The sequence below is a fragment of the Hippoglossus stenolepis genome, chromosome 5 (genome assembly GCF_022539355.2).
Source record: "Hippoglossus stenolepis isolate QCI-W04-F060 chromosome 5, HSTE1.2, whole genome shotgun sequence".
Lineage (NCBI taxonomy): Eukaryota > Metazoa > Chordata > Actinopteri > Pleuronectiformes > Pleuronectidae > Hippoglossus > Hippoglossus stenolepis.
The window spans coordinates 9,870,258-9,893,291 of record NC_061487.1 but is presented as its reverse complement, the minus strand read 5'-3'; the positions used below and the strand labels follow the sequence as shown (position 1 = coordinate 9,893,291).

Here is a 23,034-nt window from a genome sequence, read left to right as displayed (position 1 = left end):
AAAAGAAAAAGTCTGCTGCTATTTCTACAGTCAGGGCCTCCCCACAGCCCGCCCTTCCATAGACGGGGCTTCTTTTTTTTCACTCACTACTAGCTGGATTTTAACCCTCTGCCTGCAACTAGCTGCACAGCAGCTCTGCAAAACCTGGCAACAAGTTGCTTTTTAGGGGCCTTTTCTCACTTTTGCCGCGTTGGTTTTTGCATCACTTTGGATTTTGCTGCTTTTTTTCCCACTCCTATGTTTTATTTCTTAAAAATGCAGCCAGTCCTCGTATTTTTTCACTCCGCCGTTGGGTTTCTGGTAGCGTTTATTTGATTTTTTGTCCTCTTTTTTGGGATGGAAATTTGCGAAGGTGGTCACTCGCCACGTGACGGGCCTTGTTCAACCTGGAGTGCCGGGGCGCCATTTCTGATGGGTATAACCTGCTTGTGGTGGGCTCGTGGTCTTGGATGACCACTGCGGATGACAAGCAGAGAACGTGACCAGTATCCAAGCCCGGCACGCATCTGTGTTTTACAGAAATATCCTTCGTCTGCGCCAGCGACTGGTGTGAAGTACGGCACCTCCTTCGTCTTACTCTGTCTCTCCTTATTTCCTCCCCATGTCCTCTGTCTCTGCCTCTGAGTCGCTCACTCACCCTTGTTCTCTCTCTTTCACACCGGCTCGCTCTCCTATCAGGGGAACTAGTGGTGTGCTGAGCCGGAGCTCGTCTGGGACAGGTGCCAACTGCAAACAAAAGACATTAAATGGCAATGAGAAAAAATTTTGTAGTCGCAAAATCTCAAATTGTTTGCGGCGAAGTGTCGGAAGTAGCGCTGCATGTTGTGCCTCTATAACGACCACTTTGTGCCATTATTGCATGTTAATATTAAGTATTAAGAGGAATAATATGAGCAGGAGTGTTGATCAGGGGTTTGAAGACTTTGCCACACTTACTTTAGTGAAGGCATTTCACTTGGGTAGAGGGAGGGAGCAATGTGGGAGAGCAGCATATAGACTGCTGAATTATTCATGTACCCAGCCAAGGCTGTGACTGGACTGGTTGTGCTATTTGCATGCATCAGACATGCTGTTTGTCTGTTTGCTAACATTCCTCATTCAAAGACTTGTTAACTAGCAGACGGGCTTAGCTGGAACCTTGCAGACAGCCTCATGGCCTCCTATTGTTCCAGGCCTCGCCAGGCCCGGACCCAGCCGGTGGCAGGCGAGCCGTGCAGCCCTGAGCTTTGGGGCTCAGATTGTGGCTGGAAGAAGGAGTGAGTCTGGAGCTTAGATTTAAGGTTGGGGTGTTCAGGCTGGAGTTCGGGGATGTGAAAAGGGGGACAGTGACTGGGTCTTGCGAGGAACCACCAAACAGGAGCTTATGGTTTTCTCCTCTCCTTGACAGAGATGTGGATCAAGAAGGAAGAGTCGCCAGATTTCGGTTGCCCGACCGGACATTTGCCATCTTTGTGGTGGAATACTGGTGAGTAATATCTGTTTTAATATGTGCACACTCGTGTGGTTCCGATGGACGTTTGTCCGCGTGTTTACACTTTAGATTTTTCGATGTTTAACAAGCACCCTCTGCAAATAAACATTTGATGCACTTGAGGTTCTTGCACAAAGTTTCTCTTTACCTCAGTGCGCCTTTATACATTCAAATATAAAAACCCTACATGCTCACATAGTTCAGGACCGTTTAGTGTACAGCAGCACACATCAGAGCGACAGATACTTTCTTTTACCGACAAAAATCTCTTCTTTCTTGAACTTTTCCCAGCCCCAGAACCTGTTTGTAATTTAGTAGTGCGGCAAAATTAGTCATTAACAGCATTTTGATTTGTGCAATGGTTAATCGTCCTTTGTGATAATCAGTGGATGAGTGGAAGGCCTCCGTTGTGGAGGTATTTGAGTGTATGTGAGTGCTGCGGTCCGGCCTCAGCGTGCACTAGAGGATGTAGATGGTGTACCTATCATGTTGATCAGTTTAATTTACTCAAAGGTTTGACTTTAGATGTCAATGAGAACATAAAGCATTTCTTTAAAGTGTAGGTTTTGCGGGTTGTATTTGCGAAGCTAAGTGCAGCGTACACAGAATAATTATAAAACTCTCCTTTTATTAGCCTCTATATACGCCCAAAGCAGCACTGATCACACCATTTTCTACTTTGATGTCACAGAACTTATCCTATGCAGGGTAACATTTTGTGGCAAGTGTGGACAAAGTTTCAAAAAAATATATATATTGTAATTACACTGACGTTTACAGCGTATAAAAATATTCTCTTGTTCGCATTTTTTAAAAGGAACAAACCGGAATAAGCTTTAATCCTCTGTAAGCAATTCCACAACTGTGAAATAACGATCTTGACTTTAGACAAGTTACTTAGGATAATATGCAGGTAATTAAACATAAATTACTTCGGCTGGTTTGGCTGTTTTACAGGTATGCGGTGCTTAAACGATCAATTTAATGGGAAATCCAGGCTTTTATAGAAGCCCCAGGTCTATTCATGAGATTTAATTTGTAATATCGCCTGTAAGGGGAACCAGATCCATAGTAATAACTGTTTTCAAATATCTGTTTAAATTAGCAATTGATTGGTTGAAATCTGCCATCTTTGGCCTGGTGTGTGGTTTGGTTTGTGGTCAGATGTTAGGCTGCTTATCAGGGCTTGTATGACACCGACGTTTTTTGGAAGGGCAAAAACCAACCTGGTGTCAACTTACAGGTGATTCCACATTTCATTTTTCCATACGCAGGTGATTATGCTCCTGCATATGACTAAGCTGTGCCTGGGTGGACACATGGTTTTAGGGCTGGCAGAGTATCACACCACTCCACCCCTCAGGCCGTTCTGGCAGTGAGTCCAGGGAAAGGTTACGTGTTGAGAGGCAGATGGCAGCGTGGTGAGGGTTTGCAGTATTTTTTTTTTCTTCCTCTGTAAAAGTATACCTGACCAATCCAACAGCCTGGTGCCGCCACAATGAGGCATTCTGTGCACTGAGGGAAAACTTCAGCTTTACTGCAGCCACACAGCAAGTACAGCAAAGCCAATCGTGGGACACACACACACACACACACACACACACACACACACACACACACACACACACACACACACACACACACACACACACACACAAATAGAAGTATCACAATAGAATGTACATTTTTATATTTTCTTTTGCTAGCATGTCAGATATCGATACTTTTTCACAGCAGGGAACATATTCCTTGTGTATTTTTGTCCCTTAAGGATTTTCAGTGTCAGCTCTTTGGCTTTAACGAACTGTTGTATTTAAATACTTCTTTATTTTGATAAAACCCACGAGTGCCAAAAGTGCTCATCTCATAGATTTGATAAGTCAGGTTAATTCTTAATTCTTTATTATTTTAAATTGAAGGAAACTGCCGGCCACATCTAGAACAGCAAGTTCTCTAGCATGAACTTGACTGTGGCCTTGAACTTGGATGTGAATTTGGGGATTTTCTTTTGAAATTGTACTTTAAATCAGCATTTTCATTCGAATTTACCAGTTTTTACTCAGTATATGTTTTTGTGAAATAGCTGAAAAGTCCAACTGACAACACCGAAGAAGTTTATAGGTTTTCCGTAAAACTGCAAATAAAAGTGCAAAAAAAGGCAGAGTGGAAATGAATTCTACGTTGTGTAGAGGTTTAGTTGTGCAGTGTTGACAGTAGTTATTGTTGAAGGTAGGTCAGGCTTTTAAATTGTTATTTAAAATAATTTTTAATTCATGGGTTACCTTTAATGTGCTTTGTTAGATTTTTTATCAGTAGGACATGTACATAGTATGTAGTGTTAAGACCGAAAAAGAAGAAATGTCACAAAAATATATACTATGATGAATTATTAGTGAATTTTTAAAGTTCTGACGTCAAGTTCATAAGAGGGAAAACTTGCAGAGAAAATAATTTTACACATGTCTGTATAATTTTTTTCAAAGGGAAAAATTTGTTTTGCAGAATTCATTTTGCTGTAGAGAATACAGTAATGGTTAATGAATACACAGCCTCTGCTATTTCTATGTGTGTGTGTGTGTGTGTGTGTGTGTGTGTGTGTGTGTGTGTGTGTGTGTGTGTGTGTGTGTGTGTGGTACATGCATGTACATGCTCATTCTTGTGTCCTCTACTTGTTTTCTGGATCCTTCTTGGGTTTTAGAAATGTTGGGGTAATTTTTTATAATATTCTGAGTATTTGCACAATACCGTTTCAAAAAATCTTTAACAGCTAAATCACAACTCTATCAAGAAACCTGACATTTAAATGCTCACAATAACCATTTAAAAAAACTAATTCATTTGTTATTCATTTATTGACTTCATTCTACTTCTTCTGCCTTTTAGACTAGTTTATAAAATGCTACAGGGAAATATTCACTCCAATCATTTCCATTTCGTATGAGCCCAGTTGCTTCAGAATTACATTATTTCTTGCTCTCTCTAACGTTATAAAAATAAAAATTCCATGTAGTTAAAGAAAATGGAGAAACCTCCTTGCACAAACTGGCAGCCTGAGGCGTCGTCACATGTCTGAGTTTAGTATATCTTAAAACGTTTTAAATCTTATTTCATACATTACCTCTTAGAATTAACAGATGGGAAGTATCTGGGGGTGGAATATCATTATTTAGCAGTGTTATCTAAATGCAGATGAAAGTTGTTTCGATAAGTTTTTTGCTGTAATGGTTGTGTGTGTGTGTGTGTGTGTGTGTGTGTGTAGCAGCTCTATAGACGACCGCATCTCTCTGGGTCTTTGTATTTCTGCCAGATACTTTTCGAGTGTTGATTGTGGGGTTTAGGTCATGTGCCAGCGCTCAGTGTTTTCTTACCAGTGAAAATAAATAATTCGCCAAAACACAACACAGCAATAAGCCACCGACACACTGCTTCATTTGTTAAGTGGATAAATTGGTATTTAAGATGATGTGATTTTGTTTCATTTATGAGCTCGCTGTGATGTTGTGAGTTCCATCCAATTTCCTCCTGGCTAATAAGAAATCCAGATTGGACTGTGGGGGGAACCGGGGCCAAGTAAACACTCACTGTAAATATACAATATATTGTTTCCTGCCACAATATTAAAGCCTCTTCCCCCCCCCCCCCCCCATGTCTGAGCTGTCTGGAGGACTGACATGCAGGGTTTGACTGACACGTACATATATAGTGCTGAGTGGGCTGAAAATGCATTTGTGTTGTCGTGTAAGAGGATATTTCATGTCGTCACCAATTCACCATTTGTGTTATTTTATTTTATTTAAACAGTGGACATATTGACAGTGGAATATGTATTGATTTTAACAAAATGGGGTTTTAAGTAAGATTTTTGGAAATTCATTTATTTTACATTCAAATATTTTAAAGTCACATCCTGATTTAACTCGTCCTGTTCACAGGACAATAACATTTCTATTTTAACTACTAGGTTGGAAATGTGTGCATCCATTTAATGTGGAGCTCTCTCTTTGTAGCAGAAACAGTGTCCGTGTCGTCATGTTTCAAGTTCCAGTCAGCGAACACTAATTTACTTGTAAAATGAAGGACATGTGAGATAAAATCTGACACGTTGTTATGCTGATGGAAAATATATTTCTATCCAGGGTATCTCAGTGTTAAGATTTTGGACTTTCACCAAGGAATTCAGGTGCAGACTGACAGAGACTGACAGACTATAAGCAGTGGTGCAAAGTAGCTCACACTATGCAGCGAGTGAGCACGCGCAGGTCGCTGCTTGCAGACATGGAGCTGGATTGAAATCCCACTTCGGCGGCGATAGCATATCTAACGGTCACAATGCATTCTGCAGAACAAAACCAAAAAAAGAAAAACCTGCGAGACAGCCGGCTGCATTTTTTACAGTATACTTGTGTCAATCATGGTGACATTTGCCTCAGGGTTTCATTTAGCAGTTGTCAGCCTGTAGAAAAAACCTGCACAACCCTGTAGTCAGAGCGGGTGTCTGTGTGGTAGAAGGTGGCCGGGGCTCCCCGTTGGCCCTCCTGTGCTGCTGCGAATGTGGGACAGGACAAGAGTGGATCTGCAGTGGCCACTACAGGCTGTGGAGGACTCGTGCAGGATCTGCAGTACAGTACAGTAGGAAGTCGGCGAGGCCTGACAATGGGCTAAACGCAGAGGCTCCAACCCAAACACACACTTACAAATATTGTTTTTTGGGGGTTGCACTCTATAGAAAAATAACGATGATGCACACAGGTCACACATACTGTATATACATCCACACCAGTGTGCCTAAACCTGCTCTCCCTCGCCTCTCTCGCCATACGTGGAAGCCATTAGCGCATTACTCCATTGACTACTGAGGATTGGGGGCCATTTTATTCTCCCCCCCGTGTTAATCAGGGTGTCAGCTGGGAGCGTCACATGTAACTTATCCACAAAACCGCAGCAACTCCGCCGAGGCAGCGCGCACACTCATAATGACATAATATTGGACTGGGGGAGAGTTTCAGGGTTGACAAATGATGTCGATTCCCCCCCCCCCGTCTTCTTTCCCTCTGAATGGTTGCTTTACATCAAGGGCCCTTCGGCTGAGGTCAAGGTCATTTTTTATTTGCCCGATGATTTTCTTGTACGCTTACTGTACAACCCAAAGGTTCACTGCTGAGACCTGAGCATTTAGACAAGTTTCTCAAGGGGGATTTGTCAGACGTCTCACTGGCAGATTTGCCGTCGTCCAACCAGATTAACATTTAGAATCATCAAAATAAGACAAAATGCTCACTACGCAGTGTCACATGCGAGTGTCTCTCCGTGCGAGTCGTCAGGACGGATCCTTGTTTTATGTACCTGCCAGGCAAAGCGATATTCCAGATAATGCTAAGCTGCGCCCACTCAAACTTCTCTTTTCCAACGCTCATATATTTCTGCAGCTTTTGGCCTCCTCCGTCGCCAAGGCAATTTAGCCAGGGAGAAACTGCAGAATCAGCAGAACTGTTCCACTCGGAGGTAAGGTTGGAAGCGCTGAAAGGCCTCGCCTGCAACTCTCCGACTATCAAAATACTGTAAATCCCCTTCCTCGCCATTTATCAGGCCCGGGCTGAATTATGTTGGCTGCATGCGAGTGATAAAAATAAATATACTGGCTGGAGCTGTCTTTGTGTTATTAGTTTCACCTCAAGGAGAAAGGAATATCGAATACATTTTCTTATACTGATTTGACTGCGATTTTATACAACTGCATTTCTGATTTCTATTGTATAATTCAGCATGCCGGTTATGTTTATATATTCAGGTTTACTTGCTACAGTGCTGTGGAAAAGGTAGTGGGACCAAAGATTTTGTATGTAGAGTCACATAACTCACCCTACGAAGTACTGCAGGACTCCAGCTTTAAATTTGTATCCGTGTGTGTGTGTCTTTGTGTGTGTGTGTGTGTGTGTGTGTGTGTGTGTGTGTGTGTGTGTGTGTGTGTGTGTGTGTGCGCGCTGAAGACTATCCCTTCTGCACACAGTCGCCCAGGCTTCTATGAGTCACCAACATGAATACACACACAAACAACACTCGCACACAGAGTGCATTGAGTGCACAGCCAGGACATGAATCTCCCTCCACGGGCTGGAGGAGTTAGGTTACTCATGAGCCCATAAACATGTCTTGGCTGCGCTCCAAGGCACTGCACTGTAATTACAAACATTAGAAACAATATAGACCAGACCCATCCCCGGCAAAGGCTGTGTCCCACGCTGCAATTAGCGTCCTTGTCCAGAATTATCACCCTTCAGCAGCCGCCACCGTGCTGAGTGCAGTCCTTTAATTGGCAGAGTCCTCCTTGGTCTGCTGGAGGACAACGCCGAACGTCTCTCTTTATCTCCGCCACCCTCTTAATTTTCTGCAAACGGAGATTTGTCTAATGATGACTAACTGCCTCCGCTGTCCTTTGTCCCATCACACACACACCTACCTACGTGTGTGTGTGCTACCGGACAACACAAGTCAGAAGCTGCTGCGTGCATCGGCTCTGCGTGGTCTTGTACGTGCCCTCGTGTGTGAGCGTGAACATACTGTGTAGCAGAAAAATCACCTCTTACGCGCAGATTCGCCACTTCGCCCACGCACATGACACCGTGGGCTTTCAGCAATACCGCTTGCCAAATGCGTGCACGCATGCAGCGAGTGGGTGCTATGCTGGGCAAGGCCGAGACCACGGCGGAGCTTGTGTGTGTTGGTGTTGGGCGAGCATGCGGCTCGGAGAGTTGGCCGGTGTACAGGCCGGCAGAGGAGGGTGCGGCGTGTTATATGTTCCACTAATGAGTTTCCTTGGCCAGGCGAGACTGTGGGGCAAGCTTATTAGTAAACAGGCTACAGAGAGGAGACCTCTGCCGCCGCTGCCGCTGCTGGCTCTCCCAGCTGATCTCTCTCTCCCTTTCTGCCTCTCTGTGTTGTTTTCTCCACCTCTCCCATTTCCATCGCTGTAAATTGTCTCTCCCTTCGACCTCACACAAGTCTCACCCTCAGCCTCTCTCTCTCTCTCTCTTTGTCTCTCTCTCTTATAGGCAGAGAGATGGGCTTTCGACTCCAGCCACAGGCACAAATAATTTAGCCAACAAGTGAATTCACAGACAGACAGACTGGCGATCGCTGCAGCAACGTAAGTACCATAATGTATTTTAAATTTGATATGTTTTTATTTAATGATGCATCGTAATGCCGTTGCGTTGTCTTGCATTTCGTTTAATAAGATGAAGCCTGTAATTAGATGCTGCATAAGTTTCATTTGGTGTACGCACTGCTCTGTCCACATCTATCACCACTCTGAGACTCTTTATAATGTGAGCCTGCATTAGATTAAATCATAATGTGCCTTTATCCCATTTGGAAGGCCAAGTGGTCCCAATGGCTTGTTAGTGCTGTAGATAAAGAAATAAAAGACAAACAAAAACTCACATAATCATTAGCGCATGTGAATAGTGCAAATGCTCAGGGTCTAATATTGAATTGTCCACGAGGAATAGGAAGTCTTGACTCCCTCTCTGAGCCGGGCCTGGATCTGTGAGAAAATGGCTTCCACTCTCTGCCTCCCAGCTCTCAGCTCCCCGCCGCCATTTTGTGCCTCACTGCCAAAGTAGTCAGGTAGCAGTGTGAAGAGGAAAGCAAGGGGGAAATTGGGTAAAAAAGCAAAATAAATATAAAAAGGGAGGAGCTAAGAATTGGAGGTTTCACAGTGTACAATGGTAGAATGCTTGATATTCTTACAGAGAGGTTTTTAATTGTTGCCGACTGACTGCGTACAAACAATCAGACGCCCCTCTGGACCCTGCCCAGCTCCTCCTCTCAAAGCGCTGACCTTGGGCGGGCGCCATGAGCGGTTCTTTTTCCAGCGGGGCAAAATGTGCTGGCAGAGCCCACAGCTGCACGACCCCCTTCCACCCTCCATCAGTCCTGCCTCGTTCCTCCCCAGCAGACTTAGCCCCCATAGAATAACAACCAGCCTGCTTATTACACACTCTACCGCCAAAGTGCGAAGTTTTAACATCTGCTCATGTACCTATATCTCTGTGGTAACCGCAGCACGCTCTCAGCCGCAGCTTCAAACCCAACTAGTGCCTGTATCGCATGCGTAAGTCCGCGCCTCGCCCTGCGACCTCCAGCAACAGCAGTAGCTGCGGCTCTGCCAGCAGCTCTGGAATTCTGAAGGCATATGATTACATGTGCAGATGTTATTAAAATCCTCCTGTCATCTGACCCCAAGGCTGCTGCTACTATATCATGCTTTCAGTCGGTGCCTGTTGCTGCTGCTTCTCTCTCGATCGGCCCGCTGCTACAGTCGAACCAAATCGCGCAGCATTTTAGCGACAGCGGACAATCAGTGGAAAACTGAGCTTTTTTGTAGTTATATGACTTACAGTTCCATCATGATGAATCATTTAGTTAATATATCAATCGTAGCCAAGTTTACTTTTGGAACAATTTCAGACGAACAAGTATTTCTCTGTTGCTTTTGTTCCATTTCAGATCAGATTCACAGTTAATAGAATCAGACAGTTTACTGTCTTTTGCTAATTTTCTCCCTTTTTCAGCTCGCTATCACTCAGCAAACTCATGGTAGCACCAGAATGATTGGCACAGAGACAAAGGCTGTGTCTGAAATCACGCACTAATCACTATATAGTCCACTATATAGTCAATTTGCCATTTTCTAGGCATGTTCAAATGTTTAGCGAAATTATTTATACCCTCTATAGTGGACTCATTGTATCCGACAGTGCATCATGAAAAGTAGTGTCCAACCAATGGTCACCAACAGAGCAATATCTACCATCATGCACCTGACATGAAGAAAGGGTGGAGAGGAGAGAGGGCAGCACGTCTCAGCCGCATTTCTACTCCTTCTTCTTCTTATCAAGAATATCTGAATATTCGTGAGAATATCACAGACAGGTTTTTCTTTTCACAGACCGATTTTAAAACGGTCTAAGTGGACGTCCCTAATATCTCCAATGGCGTAGTTTAGTTTTTTATTACCTGCACGAGACAAATCTGCGACCTGTAAACTATGTAAATAAGAGCAGAGCAGTGCATCACAGCACAAACTGCATTTAACAAGTTTATTTCTACATTTAAACATAGTTATCCAGTATGCTCACAGAACAGTATTAACACGAGGTTTAAAAAACATCCATTATTTACTGTAGGAATTCCATCGGCTGATATTGTTGTTGTATGTCATGATCCTGCAACAGTGAAGTAATTAGTGGCACAGTAAGTAGTGCCTCAAAACGTTTTGTTCTTTTGCCGATGAGCTCACTATATGGTCCTCTTCATAGAAGTCCCTATTTAGAGAGTAGGGGTTATAGCGGGTGAGTTGGTGATATCGCACACATCAGCCAGAGACACAAATTGTTTCAGTGCCTCATGTTTTTTGCAACCTATTGGGAAAACATTTGATGCTTTAATTTAAAGACTTGTAGAAGACAGCAACATATAGATTATACAGTATACTTTACAAATATACATAAAAATAGATGTTTCCCGCAGTGGAGCAAAACATATTGACAGCTTACACAGAATATATTTTTTAAATATTATGTGGGTGTCTGTGGCCTCAATGTGTGAATGTATGGGTGATATTCATTCTATCTGTGATTGGGTGAATGTGAATGCTTTGAGTGGTCGGTAAGACAAGAACAGAGCGATATAAATGCAGTCCATTTATCACTGGGGGGGGGGGAGAGAGAGAGCTTGGTACTCTATCTGTTTATGGTCAGGAGTGATGCTGTGAAAACTCCCTCCCTGCATCAGTGTGTATCTTTGCTGCTATGTAACTAATTTAGACTCTATGTGCAAAATATAGCAGAGGTGCCTCCAGCAGTATTTAGGCCTGTCACAGTCAAGTTGTCATTGAGACAGACAGACAGACAGACAGACAGACAGACAGACAGACAGACAGACAGACAGACAGACAGACAGACAGACAGACAGACAGACAGACAGACACTCAATGGCTTTGCTTACACTTCAGAATGCACTCTGTCCCCTTTGGCTCCGCGCTCCTTAATCTGGCCATGTGTGTGCATACGGGACAGAGCGGCCTCCATATTGTGTTTGTGGAATGAATTATGAATGCCGTTGCATGACCGTGGCCCGTTTCTACAGTCTATCTCTCAAACATGTACCCAGAGACCAAAGCATAAATACATTTACTTGGCTTAGACCTCTTGGAAATGATACTGTGAATCTGGCCTGCCTGCGTTTGTTTATGATTATATAGAGCAGATGGCCATGCAACATGGTCATATATCACACACTGGCTGCCTCGCTGGCACTGCCACACACACACACACACACACACACACACACACACACACACACACACACACACACACACACACACACACACACAGACTGCTTGTAGGCAGAAATGTAGGGAGCGAAGGTGATTCAATTGCGCAGAAATGTATTCATAATTATTCTATCAATCACAGGGGGAGAAGTATTAAATATCTTTATCAGTGCCCATTACTGTATATTCCACTCGGTGTTGGCAGCGGTCCTGGAACTATAGGCACCGGTGCTAATAACTGCTGCCAAACCAAGCTTTTCAATGCTAACTGTGTTTAACTGCGCTGTATTTACGGCTTTAGCATTCAGCTGTAACTGCTAACCACTGTAGTGAGTCTGACAGCAGCCAGCTGTAGCCTGGGGGGTAACAAGTTCTTCAAGGTTACAAACTGTACAGAGCCCCCGTCTGCCTGTTCTGGCCCTCTGTCTGTCAGCTGAAGTTCATATCCAGGGAGAAAGGTATTTGTCCCACCCTCTAAATATAGCTGGCGACAGATGCAGCTCGATGGGGCACTGCCCAAGCTGAAAGGGGCCCCGCAGGCAGGCCGGAGCGGAGCTGGGCATGTAGACGTGTCAGGGCTTCAGGCTTCCCCTAATAGACCGTAGGGCCCGACAGGTCAACAGCAGCCACATGGCAGTGCATGTTTCACCAGCTCCCATGAGCAAGGAGGAACAGAGACTGAGCCCGTGACACTTTACACGAGAAAACAAAAAATAGATCATGTTTGATGTATTTCTAGATGTACAGTACATTGAAACACTGGCCACAATCCACAGTTGAAATTCTCGTTTTTAGAGGAAAACATCATTGTGATACGAACTCCGTGAACACTATGAAATGTGTACTCCAGCTCGAAAAAATCTTTCGCTGCGTGACCACAATTTAGATTTTAGTGCTTATGTGTCCTTGAATTTCACAACCTCATACGAGGCTATTAATCTTATAACCCTAAAGTAGAAGCCATGTGCTGTACACTGGTTCCACGGCACAAATTAGATCAAGACAGATTAGGTTTTTTTTGCCTGTGGTTATAGTATGTGAGGCCATTCAAGCACAAAGATCTGATATGTGAAAAAAAAAATAAGTAAAGGGTGAGGTAAAGGTCTGAGATATAATAACAGAATACAATAAAATAATTAAACATGATTCATTTGATAAGTGACCTTGGTTTAATCACCAGTTCAAACATTTTGATATTAATGAAAAATAAAGCATCAGTGTATTGTTAGCCTCATATAGGCATTAGTACCACTAACACTAATGAGTATAATGAGTATAAAAAAGCATCATGTTTCAGGTGTCCTGATATTAACTGCAACTGTACTAGACACCTGGCCCTTCAAGTCATTTTCCATGTACTGCAGACCTCTGTCCATGCCTGTGCCTCGCTGTGCATCCTGCAGCCTCACACATGTGCATGCGAGGGTGTGTGTGTGTTTCCTCTGCGTACATGTGACTGTACACTGTGTGTGAGAGATGAGAAGCAGCTGGCAAGGTTGGGCTGAGTGGTCTGGGGGACTGCTGCGTGCCCTGTCATTACAATGATTGGGGTCGTTTTTACCTCTAAGGATGGGGCCGGGGGGGGATCAGCTAGCTCGGCCTAATCCAGCCCTCTTCACCTGGCATGTTTATGGCTCTGCTGGGGGGGTCACTGGGTCCGGTTCATCTCACAGCCTGACAAGCAGACGCACATAATATGTACATAGGCGTGACTACATGCGAACTCCATCACACATGTATACACATGTTGATCTGCACACACACACACCCACACATGCAGGAGTGTGTACGTTACGCATGCTTTCATTTGTAAATGTAGCTCCACACGCACACGTAGGCACAAGCATTCAAACACCTTCATGTGCACATATAAATTCTCCCCTCTTTCACTCTGCTAAGACACAAGGCTTGCAAGCTCAATATCTGCCTCATGCAGAGGTGAGGGGGAGGTCAGCCTGTCTGACTGAGCAGAATCCCCCTGTGGCTTGCCCCAGCCATCCCCCCTGGCATGTGTAACAGGACCTGCCCATGCAGCCCCCCACTCCTGTCCTCCCCCTGGCCTGGTATAAATAGATGGGTCATGCCTGCTGTGCTACCCGGAGGGGGCTGTGTGTGAGGGCACAGAAGCCATGCTTCCCTTTATAAATGCTGCAGCGTGTCTATCTGGATTCCTCCTGTCTGCTCCCAGACACCTCTGCACTTGTAGCACTTGTGGAAATACATGTGTACAAGTGCGTGCACATACTGCACTTGTATCTATAGCTATACCACGTCTTTGATACGAGGGAAACAACCCCTGTATACTCACAAGGGCTGATGAGCACATGTACTGTGCACATTTGCAAAACCATAAGCATTCACATAATATTCTGGAGGCTTAAAGACTCTGAGGAAGAGTCAGATGAAGAGTGTCTTTTCTTAAAACTCTTCAAACAGGCAGATACTAGAAATTATTGAAAAATTATGCCAATAGTGGGTTTTTTTGCAGATTCCTTTCTTTCAACATTGTAAATGTGTTTCTACAAACTCCTAAAACACACAGAGTGGCTCATAAACTAATAAATTAAACCTTAATAAATTATAAAATTATCATATAATATAATGTGGGGTTAGAATACAAGTAAACAAGAATTTACTGCTGACCTTCTGCACTTTTCCTCTCTTATCTGTCTATATTATAAGAGCTTTGGGGTTATGGTGTGGAGCTTTGTTTGTTGGTCCTGCACTTTCCTCAAGTGTCCAGTTCCATTGTGACTTAATTTGTCAAATTGAAATTGTGTAGCTGTTTTCAACATTTTGGCAGAGAATCGGACAAAAGAGAGATTTTGATTCACCAACATAAAATAAAGATTAAATTAAGAAAGACCTAAATTACAAGATTCTACAATATAGATTTATGGGACTGCATACACTGGTGGAGGATGAGTAGAAGTATATCGAAATGTTGGCATGTACATTGTGTAAATGTCCGGTTTCTTTCTTCTGACTGACCACAGGTCAACAGAACCCCAAAGATCCGTTCACAAGGTTGCAGCACTTCACTCACATCTGATGATTACTGCAGTGACACTCAGCCTCTGCATTGATTGATTAGAGCTGTGGCACTTAGACTGACGTATGATTCAATTTAAGTGTCTTTCTAAAGCAGTGTGTGCCTTTACTTTCAACACTTGTGTGATGATGTGATGATGTAAATTGAGGTACATTTTTTTATCTTCCCAGTGTATGGTTGTGCAAATGTGCATCCATTGCAAACTGTGTCCTTGCGTGCGTGTGTGTATTTTTTGCATTCCTGTGTGCACGCCCCACTGGAAGGGCATGGGTTTGTGTGACATTATTAGACATGGACTGTAGTAAGCAGGGCTTAGCACCTTAGCCCCTCTACACAGCTAATAGAGGTGGAGAGCTTAAGCAGCGTATCAGTTACAGATGCTATGCTATGGATGCTTTCAAGTGAAGGTGCGCTTGCTGAGTTTGCACCCATTTTAAGAAGGCCGAATTTTCAGGTGGACAAGCTCTTAGTGAGGGAGGTGTTTTTAGATTGTATTGCATAACTGTATGGAGAGCCCTAAACAAGTGTGTGCAAGGGTACATACCTGTGTGTGTGTGTATGCATTGCACTTTGGTCCTCTGCAGTGTGTGTGTGTGTGTGTGTGCGTGCGTGCGTGCGTGCGTGCGTGTGTGTGTGCGTGTGCGTCTGGGGGCGAGTGTGAATATTTCCCTGTCACTGGATGATAGCAGCTGGCTTCACTTGAAAGCAATAGCTTTCCTGGACACACTCTTGCGTTGGTCAGGATCCCAGACCCATCTACTATATTAGATTGAAGTATGCCCAGTCAGCAGAGAGAGAGATGAGAAAGAAAGGACGAAAGAGAGGAGAGGAGAGGTGAACGAGGAGAGGAGCTTTTTGCAGGGCTGCACAATGAGAATAGACGTGAATGTTGCTGCTCCTCACTAAGCAGACACTTTCCACTATGTGGTGACTCTCTGTTTTTTTCATTTGACTTTTAAGTTTCCTGCAAAGCCTTGATCTACTGTGCCTGTAGACCCGTTTCCGTTTAGAAATTGCAAACAGTAAATTTGTGTTGGTTTGTTTTTCAACTTAATGGATTTAGCTTGACAGGAAGTCCATTCTAAGTAAATTAAGTCCCCTGTACATTATCCTCGCTGTGGCCCTGCCTGTCCGTTTCCCTCTGTCATTACCATATGCATTTGTGCACGTGTGATACTTCAGGTTGCCACACTGTATCTGTGCAACTGTCTGTCTGCAAAGTGTCTGTGACCCTGTGAGGGTGTGTGTCCGTGCATATTTAAAACCCATTCATCCAGTGTGATGGTGTAAGTAAGGCGGCGTTGAATAATGCAGAGGGCCTTAGATTCGCCAGTGAGCGGAGGCAGTGGGGCCCCTCAGCTCGAGACCATTTGGGATTGTTCTGTGCTGCATTAGAGCTTTCAAAGATCCCAAAACTTGAACTTTTTATGTGTGTGTGCTGAAGTTTACCCAGATGTGATTTGGTTTCTGCATCTTGCAGCAGTTCCACACACAGGATGGTTTGGTTTTCTCACAGAACACAAAAGTATGAGCCATTCGGAATTTCATACAAAATATACTGTAATTACAGAAACTGCAGGAAAACAATATGTTTTCACCCGAATGTTTGCAATTGGTCTCACACACGTCCAATGTAAAAGTCTCAGTGTTGAAGTAACTCTCCGTTTTCCTTTGTTTGCAGAGGGAGCAGCAGAATTTCACTCGCGGGGATTTGCAGACGGAGGTTACCTGTCATGCTGCTTAATACTGTGATGGAGCGAGGAGGCGACAGGCCAGCGTTTCACCCCCCCACTCCCTCTCTGTCCTCGCTGTGTGGAACAGAGCAGGTGAGAAACATTAACAGAGGCAGCAGCAGCAGCTGTGGCCCTCTGCTCCACACATGTGGGCCAGGATATGAGCTAGCTCGAGCTCGCCCACTCTCAAACATCGGTCATTACTGTTAACACTCTCCTCTCTGAAGCAAAGAGTATGTAGGAGAAAAAAAAAGCTGAAACGAGGTGGAATCAGCACAAACTGTAGCATGGAAAAAAAAGTAGTTTGATTTCCATGCACTTTATCATACAGTATGCTGTGAACAGTTATCATTAGCATTAGTGCAGGGGTTCGAAAACATTTTGACTTGTGACCCCTTAAAACCAAATTCTTCCTACACAAACCCTCATGTCACAGGTTGCAGAGAGTTGTACGTTTTGTTTTAAGCATCTCAACCATAGAGATATTCTATCAGTTTCTTTAATTTGAAACATTTTTGGAAGCCTGGAGATGTAGCTTAAAACTTTCACAACCAGAAAGGCACTCAGTAGAGCTCATAACTCCTCCAAGGCCAAACAGCCCCCTTATGAAAACACATTTAAATTCACTAGATCCGTATTTTCATTTGGATCTGCACAAAATATCAGTCTCCTAAATATGTCCGTTTCTTTTAAATCAATATCCATTAATTATTCTCTGAGAAATAAAGGACAAATATGAAAAACACCCTCTTTCAGAATGTTAAAAAAGAGTGAAAATCGAATCTGGATCCACACCTAAATTTAATTTGAAATCTCCACAACATTTCATTGAAATCTGTTGAGCAGTTTTTGCATAATCCTGCTAACTAACAAAAGAATGCCAAGGAAAATATTAAAGTTATAAAAGTACTTCTCAATAACAGTATCTTCCAGCTTTCTTCATGAGTTGACTGAATGTCGATTGCTGTTTGGTCTGGAGTTTTCTCGAATGGACACTATTTAATGAATAGAACGTTGCATTTTAAAGCTTTTGAGGTTGAACTAGTTTCTATAAAATCCTCATTATCCCAGTGCCCTTTAAATGACATTCTGGTTGCATTTGAATATGAAAACATCTTGGTTATAACATTTGTTTACTGCAAATGCACCTATGCTGGATCATTTGAATTCCCCCTCAGCTGGAGCCGTGAACCGGATGACCCAGTCGTCACATTGTGTTCCGAGCACAAAGACGCCAGTCACATGGGGTGAGCTGTCCCAGAGGAGAGTGGCGTGTGTGTGTGTGTGTGTGTGTCTGTGTATTTGTGTTTCTGTGAATCATAACCGCTGTTTTGTATTCAGCGAGGTGTGTCGACGCGGCGTCACCTGCGAGAACAGGGGTCCTGAAGGGACTCTTGTTTTTAAAGACTGTCCTTTGGGGTGAGGTAGTAGGTTGTATAGTTTTAGGGTCGTACCCTTCCTGTCAGATAACTATACAACTTACTGTCTTTCCTGAAGTGGCTGTAATGTCATCAGACGCCAGTGTTGAAGCTGTCGGATCGGGATCAACTCGATGGAATGTGCGGTAAACGCTGCTCACTGCTTAGAACATAACAACATTTAATAATGGCAGGTCGCGTGGGCTTGTAGTTAATGTTTCTCTCTCGTGATTTTCAGATTCTGTACTTCTAAGGCTCCTTGTGAATAAAAAAAATGATTCTCAAAGTGTAGTCTTGCTGGTTCTGTTTATGCTACACAAACAACAGTAATCAACACATGATTTAAAAATGATTAAAAACTGAAAGTTGTGCAAACTTTTACAAAACCCTGTTCTCATCTGACTGTCACCCCTTGTCCTTTTTTCATGTTTCTGTCTATTCAACAGTTTATTGTCCATCTTTAATCATCAGTCTTCAAAGTTGTGTTCTCATATTTTGTATTGCTAGTGTTTTAGAAATAAAAAAGTGAGGTTTTATTTTCAAAATGTATTTAATATTATAAAATGATGTCTCTTTTATGTCGCTCCACCGTTATGCTCTCCAGTGTTAAGGTAAAGCAAAGCTCGCCGCCCTGTAGGATCACTCTGATGTTCGTACGGGGTGAGGTAGTAGGTTGTGTGGTTTCAGGGTAGTGATTTTGCCCAATCAGAAGATAACTATACAACCTACTGCCTTCCCTGAAGGGCAGCAATACGTCACCAAACAGACAACAGGGGGCGTCACGTGCACAGTCTCACAAGAAATAAAAACTCCCAAGATGAGTGAAGCAAACCAGGTCAAACGTCCAGGTCAGGAGCTTTTACCTGGACCAACCACAGCAGCAGAGTGGACGGCAGGTAAAGACTGTTCATGTGTGGAAGTTGTAGTTTTTGATTTTCTGCTTCAAACAATAATAAAAGCTAAGAAATAATCAGCTTGTCATTGGTGTTTTGTTTTTCTTACACCACATGAGTGTCAGTTTAAATGTTTAAAACTTAACAGTGTAGCAGCTGCATTGGTGCGAACTGGTCTCCAAGGCATCGTCATTCCTCCGCTGCAATTTTGACCCACCTTATAATATATTAGAGTAGAACTGGATCTCACGACATCAACCACAACAATCACAATGGTCAGCTTCCAAATTCTCATAAATCCTTCGTCAGTCTACAAGCCTGTGAGCAAACATTGTTTTATCCCCTTACTGTCTTGGTTGGGAAAATATTGGAAGTGTCTATGAAAAAGCTTGAAGTGATGACCACCCACCCACCCATCCATCCACCCACCCACCCACCCATCCATCCATCCATCCGTCCGTCCCAGCAGTCCTAGGATCAGCTCACAGCCCACACGACGTTGTGAAGCCCCAGAGCCGAGCAGATGGAAAGATGATCGTGGCAACACTCTCACCTTCTGGGCTACAGCGTGATTCACATGGCAACAGATGATGGTTACATTAATCCGTCTCTCTCTGGCCAGTAAATACATGCACACACACACGGATGGAGATAGATGGCTAACAAGGTGAGGTGCCAGCTGGTGTGAGGCCATCTTGGACACCAGACATGCCTCACTGTCTGGGACCGCAGCCCTGTATCTCATATCAAGGTCAGACTTGACTTGGGTTGTCAGTCAAAGTGAGAGTCCTCGCTCAACCCCACTACGCAGCCACTGAACCAGTCAGTTAACTGAACCAGTCAGTTAACAGCATATTAATATGTTTTAAATTTAGATATCCATGTTCACACACATTTAAAATCTATTTTACACACTGCCTCACTTTGCATGACATGGTTTCACACACATCAATCACACCTGACCTGCTGGACTGGTCACATATCCTGCAAATGACACAATGAGCAGGATTATGTGAATCACCAGAGCAGCATTGCAGCGTGGGAAAATAAACGTCTACCGAGTTGGGAGTATTTGTATATGGGGCTACACCCAGTGTGTAGCTGTCCCCTGCCAGCCACCATATTGAACTGATTTGAGCCTTGGCCCTGGTGATAGAGCAAAGTGAGCTGAATACTAAGCCTGTTGAGACAATGGATCTGTGTGCTTCCTGTCTTTGGGGTTGCATCTCTAAAGGCCATCCCTCCATCCCTCCATCCCTCCATCCCTCCATCTCTCCTGCCTCGCTGCTTCACCAAAACTCTCACCGCACACAGCTTCGACATCCGCCCTGGGATTTTCTCTTCCCAAGAAAGAAGGAGCCAATGAATTGCCTTTGAGTCTCAGTCTAAAACATACGAGTCAGAATTCAATTCAATTTTAATCTGAATTTGCCAGGAAATGCAGAAGAATGACACTCAGAGCAGTGCTTTTATAAGCCTTCGCATGATGTCATGGCTTTATGGATGGAATAGTGTTATTGATCGAATGTAAGTGGAGAGGATTGAAGGCTCTATGAGCGCAGGCCTCTCAAATAAACCACTGAGTGCATTCACTAAAATGCAAAACACTAAGCCTGCGTCGATATAGATTCACAAGCATTAACCTGTACCTCTGAGACCATAAAATGTGTTATTCAATATGAAATATGGTCAAAAGAAATCAAATTGCTTTTTTATAGCACTTATATTTATTCCATATTCATATTAAGATTCTTCTGCACATAGAAACAAGGCATTTGAATACAGTCAGTCACCAGAGTGACATCATTCACAGAAAGTACTAGGCCTCATTCGCAGATAAAGCAAAAGTGCCACCTAGTGGATGCTCAGTCAATAGGCTCCATCAACAATATGTTTAATGTTTCTCTACGTTATATTTTTTACTGGTTTTGTTATATATATTCTATAAACAGAGATCATTTTCATGTGGTCGAAGAATGGTGCAAATGTCCGTCACAATAATCTGAGCTGCCTGGTAATGTCCTGTTTGGTTCAACCACTTCTACACAGTCAAAATATTCACTTAACTATAACGTATGACAGGGGACATTTTTCGAATTCTTACATTTGAGAACAATTAGGTTGATTTTTTTTTTTTTGCCATTATTTTAATGTATAATCAGTTTTGCTGCTGTTGCTTCCAGCTCCCACCTGTGGCCCTCAAAAGGATCAGCAGATAAGTGATGGAATAATGCACGGATAGATCTAATACATTTATGAATATTTATTTATATTTATTTCCCATTATTTTAATCCATATACCAAAAACAAAATCTTTTTGCTGTAGGTAATAATAACCTAAATTATAAATAGGTACATGTGCGGTGACCAGTAGCTGCAGTATTTCAGCAGCAGGTGGCAGCAGAGGCCTGGCTGCTGTTGAACCTGCGCATTGACCCACTTACTGAATTTCAGTTGGTCAACTATTTACCCCTGTTGAAAGAAGAGCATCCTGGTTCCCATGGCAACCAGAGTTATTTTAAACAAAACTATGACTTTATATGTAAGCAGTTACATAAAAATGAATAGAGTGTGTAGGTCTTGGCATTTAGTTGTTTTAATTTGACTAATTTCGGCTAAATAGTGTAGTTACATGTTATTTACGTCAAAGATCCCCAGATTTCAAATATCATTATGACAAAACACGTGTTTGTATCACAGTATATTTAGGCTGAAAAAAACAAAACATTTTCATGGAGCTAAGAATGGAGCAGTGAGTTCTCCCTGAAGCTGTGGGCGTGCTTTCATGATCATAAATCCTTTTATCAAGTTTTAGTTTCTTCATGGCTGGTTTCTTCACGGTTTGGTCAGGGACTGACGTGTTGTAAGTGAATGAGGCAGTTGTCATAATCAATTTTAGATTTGGAAATGCTCCCTGCATGTCCTCTCAGCTGGAGGAACCTGCTGTTGTCCAGACACAAAGTCTTGACCGTGACCCATTGCTGCAGCCTCTGTTTCTGTCTGCTCCCATGAGTCATGTTGCAACAAGTCATGTCTGCTGGGATCTAATGTTTCTCCATGTTCTCCTCTCGTGAAGAAATCACCAGCGGCTCTGGAGGAGCTCGGTACACTGCAGCTGGCGTCTGTGTGGGTGCACTTTGAGTATTGTCTATTACTGATTTATTTTAGATTTAGTGTCGAGCGGAACTTTAGATTATCCTCAGGGAATGGTTACAACTACCACTACTGCAATGGTGGAGTGTAACTAAGTACAATTAGTCAAGTCATGTACAGAAGTACGTTACTTGTGATGCTCCTTATGAACTTCTCATTTTAGGCCACTTTCAACTTCATTGCATTTCATCAGCAAATATACTTTGTATTTGAAAGATGTTGATTATGTTTACTATTCAGATGAGCTCTATATGATCAGTTTATCACATATGATCTTTTGTTTATATATTAAACTACCACGTATTCTTCCCGGAGCTTTCAACAACAAAATGCTCAGTTTATTATTGAGTCAGGAGGACTTCATTAACTGTTATTTCCAAGCTCTAGTGTTTAACATTAAGTCAACAAGGACATGGTTTTGGACATTGCCTCCATGAATGACATCATTATTTCCAAGGTCAAGAATGAACGCACATGCTGAGTACACAAAGCAGTTAAAACTGCCTCCATCTTGACCAATAGTGTTTAATTCTTAGATGTTGATGATGCATTGTACGTGAGTCTACTAGTCAATCACTGGGATTTTATTTTTGTGATAAGGTGAAGTGGTGGTGATACTGGTCCACCATGAGATAAACTGAGTGTTTGTTGTCAGGACCCTTTAACTGGGTGGAGGCCGGCTGAACAATCGCCAGGTGGATCCTCTTGTATCCGAATCCACTGTCGTGCTGAGATAATTGAAAAGACTCGATTCTTTCTCCGCAGTACGAGTCATTTTAAGGTCAGAGGGAGCTGTTGGACTTTGGACTCCAGTTTTTAAAGCTGTAGTTAATGTTTACTTTACAAGTTATGATTGACAAACTTATAAAAAATATGCATATATTCCCCCTGCTATAGGCTTATTATCTAACAGTAAAATGCTTTCACGATAAAGTCATAAGTAATATTTTTTTTTAAAAATGTATATTGTGTGTATTA

General features: G+C 43.0%; 1 long non-coding RNA gene across 2 annotated transcripts in view; it reads left to right on the top strand.

Moving 5' to 3' along the window:
• Positions 1 to 18,980, top strand: part of LOC118109408 — a 40,156-nt gene extending 21,176 nt beyond the window's left edge. The window contains exons 3-6 of one of the 2 annotated variants that reach the window (XR_007032711.1): positions 1,388 to 1,465; positions 8,521 to 8,615; positions 16,541 to 16,685; positions 17,771 to 18,980. This is a non-coding gene — a long non-coding RNA (uncharacterized LOC118109408). Of the gene's footprint in view, positions 1 to 1,387; positions 1,466 to 8,520; positions 8,616 to 16,540 lie in introns of both variants that reach the window. The other variant, XR_004696814.2, reaches the window with a different exon arrangement.
• Positions 18,981 to 23,034: the final 4,054 nt, after the last annotated feature.